Here is a 12,347-nt window from a genome sequence, read left to right on the forward strand (position 1 = left end):
CCTCTTACATTCTTTTGCTTTCCACTTTGAATTTTTTATTCTCACAAAAAATAGAAGATTTACTGTTATGCAGACTACTGCATTAGTGTAAAAAATGGTATAAATAATATTGGCGCACTTGCGAAAGAATATTAGACTCACTAGTTGACATGTATTGGATGCTTGGCATGATTTGTTTACTTTTGAACTTTGGTAAAAATCGAACATTTCTGCTACTTTGAGCTCAATTTCATGGTACTTTTCATTGTAAAACCAGTCAAAATCATCTCAATTTCTGTAATATGTCTTCCATTCTATAAATTGAGACCAAGAAAACTAGAATACAACAATAAATACCATACAAAAATACAGTGCAAAGTCGCTGTTTTATTCCAAAAAAATGGTCAGTTTTTTTTTCTCATTATGCACTGTGTGCTGCAGGATTTTTTTTTATACTGTGCACACTGACCACATAGACCCATTCTTTCATATGTAGGCCTACCAGCTTTCTCCCACTAGATTTGAAGGCGCTAGAATTTAGGCGTACTAGTACGTCAAAAACCCTGGGTCGTAAGCCGTACTAGTACGGCCGAAACCCTCAAAGGGTTAACAAGAAAGTGCTGAACTCAAATAGATCATACATTGCCAAGAACTAATTATTTATTTTAGGGGAGGGGGGGGAAGCACTAAACCCATAAGGGTCATAAGCACCAAGGAAAATGGAAAGTACTTGGATGTAATCCAAGGGAATAGCAGGTCCAATTCCTTGAACCAAGAGCCCTTTAATGGCATCAAGAAGATCTAGAGGGAGCTGGGCACTGAGGATGTTTACCTTATGTTCTCAACTCACTTCGCCATAATTATACGTAATTAGAATCACAACCAAGCGCTAAACTCGTAAGGATCATAACAGCACCATAGGGTAAAGTGCGCTAAAAGATGTAATATGCCTAATCAGAGATCAATGAGGGTGAAGAGTATAACAGTGGTAAAGTTAGGAAGGGTGGTGAAGAGTGCTACAGGAAGTACCATCAAAGGTTGTGTAATAAATCTGTTGCTGTCAAAGAGGAGTCTGTGTCAAAGGTGGGGCTGTCAGCTAGAAGGGAAGATAAAGAAAGGGTATTAGAGTGACAACGTCGGAAGCAAATTCTGCGTGCATGCTGGTAGACAGGACAGTCCAATAGAATATGACATATTGAAATTGGAACCCAACAATTCTCAGAGTAGAACTGGGCACCTCTCTGTGAGATACCCATGAGTGATACGTGTGCCCGATGCGCAGATGGAAAAGTGTAGTCTCCCAACCCCAGCATCGATGATAAGAAGGCCAGACACCTTAACTCGGCTTGATAGAATACAATCTGTAATGAATCAAATCAGACTGACGTTGTTGCCAAAAACTGCAAAGGTGGCTAGATATTACAGCAAAATAGTCTGAGAATGGAATACCCCTATATGAAATGCAAAGATCAAGTACAACTGACCATGTAGCCAAGTCTGCCTGCTCATTACCCTGAACATCTACGTGACCAGGGACTCGGCAGAAAGCTATTTCTTTGTTTCTGCTAGAAATGCAGTGCAACCAAAGTTAGATATGAAGAACTAGGGGATGAGGCGAATTAAATTTTTTGATAGCCCGCAAAGCACTAAAGGAGTCTGAAACTATGTACTAGAAATGTTGAGGTAGGCAGGGTTGCAATACAGATACATAATCGCAATGAGAATTGCATACAGTTCAGCTCTAAACCTGACAGTCTGAGAATTTTGAACCATCAGTGTAAACTGGGACGGCATGAAAATGAGATCAAAAGTGATTAAAAAAAAAGAGAACAAGGTATTCAAGCTTTCGTGTATGGCAGTGGGGAAGAACAAGATTTGAATTGTCAGAACCCTCTTAAGGGGAAAAAGAAAGGTTATATGCCTGATGAGCATATAAAGGGGGCAACTGAAAAGAAGCCGAGTGTGTGTGAATACGGAGAGAAAAGGGACGTAGTAAAGGGGTGGCGATCATTATTATTATAATAAAAAAGAAGCACTAAACCACAAGGGCTATACAGTGCTGCAGGGCCGGGAAGGAAGCGAGGGTATCGGGTGGCAAAAGGGAAAGGGATGATTAGTAGGTCACAGAGAACAGCGGGACAGTGGATAGTGCGGGAGGTAGAGGGTAGCAAGAGATTGAAGTAGAAAAGGCTGAGGGGAGTGCGAAAGGTATCGCCATCAGTTTGTGGAGTAAATCAGTCGTTGTTAACCCTTAAACTGTCCAAACGTAGATCTACGTTCACATGCGTAGCGTTCCGACCTTGATTTTCCCCATTTGAAAGCATGTAAAAAAAACAGATCTACGTTCAGAGCCCCCCCCCCCCATGTAGACGTAGATCTACGTTTGGACAGTTTAAGGGTTAAGAAGTCAATGAGAGAGTCCAGATTAAAGGAGGGTCCATCAGCAAGAAGGGAAGGTAAAGAGAGAGCAGCAGAGCGGAGACAACGTTCAAGGTAAATTCTGTGTGCTCGTTGATAGAGTGGGCAGTCTAACAAAATGTGGCTAACCGATACTGGAACCTGATAATTCTCACAGAGAGGAACAGGGCACTTCTCCATGAGATACCCATGAGTAAGACAAGTGTGGCCAATGCGAAGATGGGAGAGTAGTCTCCCAACTTCGACACTGATGACAAGAAGACGGCTAGTAACCTATACTCGGTTTAATAGAATGAAGTTTGTTATTGAGCAGATCAGATCAACGTTGTTGCCAACGGGTGTGAAGGTGGGTAGCTATTACAGCAAAATAGTCTGTGAATGGAACACCTTGATATGAAACTGGAAGGTCATGTACTGCTGACTGCACAGCAGTGTCTGCCTGTTCATTGCCCTGTACATCAACATGACCAGGGACCCAACAAAAAACTATATCTTTACGCTTGGTAGAGATACGGCGTAACCAAAGTTGGATATGAAGAACTAGGGGGTGAGATGTATCAAATTTTCGTATAGCCTGTAAAGCACTAAGGGAGTCTGAAACAACCACAAATGATGACACAGACATAGATGCAATACGGATAAGTGCTGCAAGAATGGCATACAATTCAGCAGTAAAAATGCTAGCCAAGGATAGTAAATGCCCTCGCACGACACTGCCTGGAAACACTTCTGTGAATCCGACGCTGTCAGAAGACTTAGAGCCATCTGTGTACACTGCAATGGCATGAGAATGAGAGGGGAAGTGGTCAAGAAAGAGAGAGCGGGAAGCTACCATAGGCAGTTGGGCTTTCGCGCAAGGAAGTGAGAAAGAACAGACTCCTGCAGCTGGAACTTCCCAGGGAAGCAGGGAAAAGTGAGATGCTACATAAACATAGAAAGGTGGTAACTGAAGGGAAGACAAGAGTGAATGTAGGCGAAGAGAAAAGGGACGGAGCAAACAGGGGCGACAAACAAATAAAGAATGTCTACTAATATTGATTATTCTATATATGGAAGGATTCTGGAGATCATGAGAGCGAACATAGTAGCGAAGGCAATGGGCAACACAGCGATCGGACAAGGATGGAATATTCACTTCTGCATAGAAGCTCTCAACAAGGGAAGAGCGAAATGCACCAAGGCACAAACGCAATCCCTGGTGATGGATGGGATTAAGGCTAGAGAGAGTAGCAGGAGAGGCCACTGAATAGATCTGGTCACCATAATCGAGTTTTGTAAAAATGAGGGCTGAATGTGGGCGGAGGAGAGTTCAACTATCAGCTCCCCATGAAAGATGAGCAAGGGTTTTAAAAAGGCTCAGCCAGCTGTGACAAGTTGCCTTCAGAGAGGTAATGTGAGGTTTCGAGGATAACCTACGGTCAAAGAGAAGGCCTAGAAACCTGACTGAATCACGTTCAGGGATACGTGAGCCATAGAGGTACAAAGGATGATCGGAGAGGACAGAGCATCGAGTGAAAGTAATTTGGTGGGTTTTAGTACTGGAAAATTTAAACCCATGCGTGGTGGCCCAATTGGAAACACGGTCAACTGCATGCTGGAGAGAAACTGTAATGAGGTCACAGTCAGCGCCTGCACAAGCAATAGCGAAGTCATCAACATAGAGTGATGACCAAATTTTGGATGGAAGAAGAGAGGCCAAATCATTTATAGCAAGGAGAAAAATTGTTGTACTCAGAAGACAGCCCTGGGGGACACCTTCAGCTTGGACGAAGTCCGGGGAGAGGATGTATTATTAACTCAAACACGGAAAAGTCTGTCAGTTAAGTTCTTAAGGAAGGATGGTAGATTGCCTCGGAGGCCTAAGGAGTGGGCTTGGGCCAAAATATTATACCTCCAAGTTATGTTATATGCCTTCTCAAGGTCAAAAAATATGGCAATAGCCGAGTGGTTATTTGCGAAGACATTACGAACATACGTATCCAAGCATATTAAGGGGTCTATGGTAGAACAACCCTTACGAAAGCCATACTGACGAGTGGAGAGACTGTTGCATCTCTCTAAATACCACATTAAACGTCGATTTACCAGACGTCCCATCACATTGCAAACTGTGCTGGTAAGAGCAATGGGACGATAGTGGGAGGCATCATGTCCCATAGTACCCGGTTTGTGGAAAGGGAGAACAATGGCAGATTTCCACAGCTGGGGAAGAACTCCTTGTGACCAAATAAGATTGAAGAGGTGTAAGAGGACTGCAAGGGCTGACTGATGTAAATGTTGTAACATCCGAATATGAATGTCGTCTGGCCCAGCTGCAGATGATCGGCAAGCTGAGAGTGTCGCCTCCAGTTCCTGAAGTGTGAAAGGCACATTATAAGATTCTTCTTTGAGGGAAGAAAAGTCTAAGGGCACTAACTCTCTGGCAGACTTTGAGGAGAGAAACGAGGGGCATAGATGGAGCCCCTGAGAAATACGGACCAGATGATTACCAATTTGAATGGCAACATCAAGAGGGTTTGCTATATCAACACTGGCAACCCACAGAACAGGAGCGTATTTACCACTCAGTTTCCATACTTTTTTCCAGACTGCACTCATAGAGGAAGCAGAGGTGATGGTGGAAACATAATCTCGCCAGCAAATGCATTTAGTGTCACAGATGACACGGCGAGCGACCGCATGGTTCTGCTTAAAATCAAGAAGTCTCTCAGTGGTTCTATTGTACCGGTACCTGCCCCACGCAGTGCGTTTCAAACATACTGCACGAGCACAAGCAGGAGACCACCAAGGCGGCACGCACTTCTGAGAATGCCTGCCCAAGGTTTGGGGTATAGAATGAGAAGCTGTGGTTAAAACTAAGGACGAGAAGAGGTGTAAAAGCTCATCAATGGAAGACAAAGAAGGAACCTCACTAAAAGCCATTAGTTGAGAGTAAAGGTCCCAATTTGCTCAATCAAATTGCCAACGTGGGCTACGAAAAGGTGGTGAATATGAAGATGTAAGAATGATTGGAAAATGATCACTATCATGTAAGTCCGGGAGAACAGACCAGGTAAAGTCTAGTGCAGTGGAGGAAGAGCAGACCGAGAGATCGATGCATTGGAGAGTACATAAAAGTACGAGGATCAAAATGGGTGGGAGTACCGGTATTTAACCCGTAAACGGTCCAAGCAGATTTACGTTCACATGCGTAGTGCTCCAAAAGTAGATCTACATTTTTTTTACATATTTTCAAATATAAAAAAAAAAAAAAAAAAGTAATCAAAGTTTTTTTTACACGTTTTCAAATGGAAAAAAAAAAAAAGATGATCTACTTTATTTACATACTTTCAAATGTTGAAAAAATGTATACAGGTCTCCCTCAACATTCACGAGGGTTAGGGTATCAAGAGCCTCGAAAATGTTGAAAAACCGTGAATCTTTGGTGCCCCAATATATTGTAGGGAAATATAATACAATACTGCTTCCTTAACTTGTTGAACCATGAACAATCATAAAATACATGAAAACGTCGTAAATTGTACTAAATATATACATGTTATGCTTTAATAACATGTATGTTATTAACCCTTTGACTGTTTCAGGCCCCTCTCTGAAACTGTCATTCTATGTCGCTCAATTTTTGAAAAAAAAAAAAATTATTTTTTCTTATGAAATGATAGAGAATCTTTTCCCGATGGTAATGACACCAAAAGTTCGAAATTTGGTCGAAAACTCGTGGAATTATGCTCCCGCGAAGTTAGTGGTTTCTGCGACTTATGCGTATCGGCGATTTCGCCGACTTTGAGCCCTATTTTCAGCCAATTCCATTGTTCCAGTTGACCAAACTCATAGCTATTTCTTTAGAACTCCATTTTATCTATCAGCTGAGTACAAGAAACCTCCCATTTACTAATTTGGACTACCCAATATGGTGGTCAGAAATTGGCAATTTGGCCAATTTCACGCAAACTAAAAAAGATGCCAATTTCAAAATAGGGTCCAGAATAAACAAGATAGACATTCGTAGCACTAAAATAACATATGCTCTGTTCATTAGTCACATCTCTAGGCCCCTCTTATATTATTATTGCTTTCTATTTTGATTTTTTATTCATACAAAAAAATACAAAATTTACTGTTATGCAGACGACTGCATTATTGTAAAAATGGTATAAATAATATCAGTGCACTAGTGAAAGAATATTAGACTCCCCAGTTGACGTGTATTGGACGTGTGGTGTGATTTATTTACTCTTGAACATTGGTAAAAATCGAACATTTCCGCTACTTTGAGCTCAGTTTCAAGGTCGTTTTCATCGTAAAAGTAATGAAAATCATCTCTATTTCTGTAATATGTTTTCCATTTTATCACCTAAGACCATGAAAACGCGAATACAACGATAAATACTATATGAAAATACACCTCAAAGTCGGCGTTTTATTCCAAAAAAACGATCAGAGTTTTTTTTTTCTCATTACGCAATGTGTGCTGCAGGATTTTTTTTATGTGGTGCACACTGACCACACAGACCCATTCTCTCACATGTGGGCCTACCAGCTTTCTCCCGCTTGATTTGAAGCCGCTAGAATTATTGAGTATATATACGTCAGAAACATTGGCTCGTAAGACGTATTTATACGTCGAAAACAGTCAAAGGGTTAAATACCACAGACTCCACCAATGCCTCCACCACTTCCCCAACCACTGCGAGTCCCTACTACCCTCCCTCCGACCCCCGCAACTGGCAGCCAGCCCTCCCACCACTCAGTGTGGCGAGTGTTTTGTTTGTTCATTATTTGCTATTAAACTACCTGCTCTTCCAAACATTTCATAATAATTCAGCGGTTGAGGCAGTGGTATTTAATAACATATATGTTATAAATAATAATAGTACATATTAATAACATGTATTATTATTATTAATAACATGTATGCTATTAAATACCACTCCCTCAATCGCTTCCTCACCAGCTGCCTCACCCACTGCCTCAGTCGCTGCTTCAACAGTTGCCTCAATCGCTGCCTCAACAGCTGCCTCAACAGCTGCCTCAATCGCTGCCTCAACAGCTGCCTCAGTGACCACTGCCTCAATCGCTGCCTCAACAGCTGCCTCAATTGCTGCCTCAACAGCTGCCTCAATCGCTGCCTCAACAGCTGCCTCAATCGCTGCCTCAACAGCTGCCTCAATTGCTGCCTCAACAGCTGCCTCATGCACTGCCTCAACAGCTGCCTCACCCACTGCCTCAATAGCTGCCTCAATAGCTGCCTCAATCGCTGCCTCACCCACTGCCTCAATCGCTGCCTCACCCACTGCCACAATCGCTGCCTCAACCACTCCAGTTGCACTCAATCTACAAGTACCAAACACAATGAATTATTGTGAAATGTTTGGAAGAGCAGGGAGACTAATGCTCACTCCAGCATAAACAAAGCCACACACTGACGATGTGTCAACCACTCCCTCGTATTTTTGTACAACTTCCTTTTTCAATTATATCGTAATTATTATTATTATTATTATTATTATTATTATTATTATTATTATTATTATTACTATTGTTATTATTAGCAGTAGCAGAAATGTTTGATTCTTTGCTGTGTTCAAGAGTAAACACATGTCACCGTCTAATAGAATGGGTTTACATTATTTATACTGCAGTTTAATAGCAAATAATGAACAAACAAAACACTCACCACACTGAGTGGTGGGAGGGCTGGCTGCCAGTTGCGGGGGTAGAAGGGAGGGTAGTAGGGACTCGCAGGTGAAAGGTCACGAGCCTGGTTAGCATTCTGGATGCATGTACCACTCTTGAGAGCATGAAAGGATATATCTCTACCAACATGGCGTAGGAGCGCCTTGCCAATAGTATGGCCGGAAAGAGAGTAGAGTTAGTTGGTTGTAAAGTAAAGAATTTAATCCACTGTGCATTTCAAAACTGAGCGTGGAAAGGGAGTGCGTGACGTGTCGGTCTTTTCTAAGGAGAGCGAGAAGGAAGCGAAGAAGGATCATCAGGTAATTGTTATAGGCATTTAGGAGTGGGACCGGAGTCTGTCTGACATGGGATGGGCTGGCGATTCGAAAATTGCCGCACTGTAGAGGGAGAGGCCAGAAGCATAGTCAAAGGAGAGCGGATGTCAGAGTTAGTCAAAACCCCAGTACCTGAAGCAGGTGACGAAACAGCACCAGCAAGAGGTACAGGGGCATTAGGAGTGTCCGAAGAGGGGTAAAAAAAAACGAGGCGGGGTCAGAACAGGATGCAGTAACAGTAAGGGGCCCAGGGGGTAGGGGGTCATGGAGTGGATCTTCCATGGTTAAGTTACTTCTTTCTTTTTGTTTTTAAGAAAAAAAAAACAAAGAAAAGAAAATAAAAATAAAAAAATGGGGGAACGGGGAGGATTAGCTCCTAGGATGAATGAAAGGGCAGTAAATCTCTATTCTAGGAACCAGCGTGCCTATGGGAAGAATCCCACAGGCCAAAAAGAGGAAGGGAATAAGGGAGGGACGGGGAGGAGGAGGAGGAGGAAAGGGAAATGGGAGGATGGAATAGGGAAAGGGGGATTGGGGGGCAATTAGGTTCGGTCTGAGGAAGGAGACCAACAGGTCTAATTCCTCAGACTAAGAGCCTCTTCACCGCGCCAAGGAGCCCCCCTTGAAGAGGGGGTGGCGATCAAACAATGGACCCTTTCTAGCGTCTGTTACCATTCTATGCGTTGGAGGATCATGAAGGTCATAAGAGTGGGCAAAATATTGGAGACAATGGGCATCACACAGATCAAGAAAAGATGGAACATTTGCCTCTGCATACAGGTTCTTGACAGGAGAGGAACATAAATCACCTAGACACAAATGTAATCCCTGATGATGAATGGAATCAAGTTTATAAAGAGTCACAGGAGAGGCCACAGAGTATGTCTGATCACCATAATCTAGTTTCATTAAGATTAGGGAAGAATGAAGTCAAAGGAGAGTTCGTTGATCTACCCCTCCAATTAAGATAAGCGAGGGTTTTAAGGGGGTTCAGCTGGCTATGGCAAGTTACTTTCAGGGAGGTCATGTAGGGCTTCCAAGATAGCCACTGATCAAACAGAAGTCCAAGAAATCTGACCATATTACATTCGGGGATATGGGAACCATACAGGTATAATGGAGTATTCAGAGGGAATAGAATGTTTAGTAAAAGTAATCTGGTGCATTTTAGTACCAGAAAATTTTAACTCATGAGTAGTGGCCCAATGGGAAACACTGTTGATAGCATTCTGGAGAGATAGGTTGCTTTTAGGTGGGAGTTAGTGCCTGCACAAGATATAGTAGTCATCAACATAAAGTGATGACCAAATATTAGATGGGAGAACAGAGGCCAGATCATTAATAGCTAAGGACACAATCCTGAGGGATACCTTCAACCTGGATATAGTCAGGGGAAAAACATATTATCCCACTTCATCATGAATAAACATCATATTTCATATTTTTCTTACTTAGTGTATTTAAAAGATACTCTACTGGCTAACATACAATATATAAATCTTAATTTAACCTTGATACTAACATGAATGTATTTAAATGACTAGGGCTGCACATGTGCACAGGTGGGTGCCATCAGCTGAGTATTATTTACCATTGAACCTTTAACTCTGAAGTAGAAGAAGCCATCAGCCACCAGACAATCCAGGACACAAGGATGAGGAAGCCATACCCAACCTCAGCAGTAAATTTCTAGGTTGTCTAGAGAAATGTTGACTGCTGACAGGGACACCATCATCCAGCACAGTACAGTAAACCTTCAATTTCCAGTCCAAACCTTCAGAAACACAGGACATAATTTGCTGGTTCAACTGATTCAGAAAACCCTCAAGGGAGGCTCCTTGATGCTAGTGAGGGGCTCTAAATCCAAGCAACTAGACCTGCCCTTCTCTTCCATTACCCCAAGCACCATATGACCTCTATGGGTTTAGGGCTTTCCTATAAATATTATAATAATAATAATGACTGATTCAGAAACACTGGACAAAGTCCATTGGAAAGTCCACTGAAAAACAATTTTAATTTTTTATTTTTTTTTTTTTTCAACAAGTCGGCCGTCTCCCACCGAGGCAGGGTGACCCAAAAAAGAAAGAAAATCCCCAAAAAGAAAATACTTTCATCATCATTCAACACTTTCACCACACTCACACATTATCACTGTTTTTGCAGAGGTGCTCAGAATACAACAGTTTAGAAGCATACACATATAAAGATACACAACATATCCCTCCAAACTGCCAATATCCTAAACAGCAAATTTAAACAAGTTAACCTTTAAACTGTTGGCAGCCCCCAAATTTATCTTCTAATACGGCAGAGAATCTTTTTCTAAAGGTACTGATACCAAAATGCAAAATCTGATAAACTTGGGAAATTACGGAGTGTGAAGCTGGAGGTCGAACAGCAATTTTGCCCATTTTGAGGCCTATTTTAGTTTAATACTAGTGCTTAAACCAACCCAATTTCATTCAATTTTGCTAGTAAAGATTCTGTACTATACAGTGATCACAAGGAACTATCCATTAAACCATCAGAACTACCCTATTAAATGCCTTGAAACACACTATTGTCAACAAATTTCAATAGTCCAAGTCAAAAATAATAGTCATTCCAACCACTAATTGATCATTAATCAATTTCTAAGGCCTCTCCCATATAACATTTGACTTCAATTTTAAATCCTTAAAAAAAAAAAAATCCAACTATTTCTTTGCATTAATTAATAAGCTATCACCAAGAATGCTTGGTCCTGGTTTAGGCCATCCCAATAAATGACATACAGTAAAAACTGATAAAACAGACTGGGATGGGATAGGGGAGGGAGGGGTCCTATCCTTCCCAAGGAAAATAATCCAAAAACAAACCACTATACGTACACCCATTTCAGACCATTTCCTGTCTTAAACCAACACAATCTTGTTCATTTCATTAGTATGTCATACAGTCTACCTCTTCTTCTTTCAATGCACCAGCCATATCCCACTGAGGTGGGGTGGCCTAAAAGGAAAAATAAAAGTTTTGCCTTTTAAATTTAGTAATATATACAGGAGAAGGGGTTACTAGCCCCTTGCTCCCGGCATTTTAGTCGCCTCTTACGACACGCATGGCTTACGGAGGAAGAATTCTGTTCCACTTCTCCATGGAGATAAGAGGAAATAGACAAGAACAAGAACTAGAAAGAAAATAGAAGAAAACCCAGAGGGGTATATATATATATATATGCTTGTACATGTATATGCAGTGTGACCTAAGTGTAAGTAGAAGTAGCAAGACGTACCTGAAATCTTGCATGTTTATGAAACAGAAAAAAGGACACCAGCAATCCTTCTTCTTCTTTCTTTCAACGTACCAGCCGTATCCCACTGAGGTGGGGTGGCCCAAAAGAAAAAACTGAAGTTTCTCCTTTTAAATTTAGTAATATATACAGGAGAAGGGGTTACTAGCCCCTTGCTCCCGGCATTTAAGTCGCCTCTTACGACACGCATGGCTTACAGAGGAAGAATTCTGTTCCACTTCCCCATGGAGATAAGAGGAAATAAACAAGAACAAGAATTAGAAAGAAAATATTAGAAAACCCAGAGGGGTGTGTATATATATGCTTGTACATGTATGTGTAGTGTGACCTAAGTGTAAGTAGAAGTAGCAAGACTTACCTGTAATCTTGCATATTTATGAGACAGACAAAAGACACCAGCAATCCTACGATCGTGTAAAACAATTACAGGCTCTCGTTTTACACTCACTTGGCAGGACGGTAGTACCTCCCTGGGCGGTTGCTGTCTACCAACCTACTACCTAGACAGTCTCTCTACTAACACTAAAAAGAATCCAATAAACTCATGAAAATCACCCTAGAAAATAACCCAAAGGCTCTAATTTAACAGGGTCAGAAGTTTGCTGTTCCCATTATGCATTGTGGGGCAGGTTTTTATACTGGGCACA

This window comes from Cherax quadricarinatus, chromosome 23, assembly GCF_038502225.1.
Source record: "Cherax quadricarinatus isolate ZL_2023a chromosome 23, ASM3850222v1, whole genome shotgun sequence".
NCBI classification, from domain to species: Eukaryota; Metazoa; Arthropoda; class Malacostraca; order Decapoda; family Parastacidae; genus Cherax; species Cherax quadricarinatus.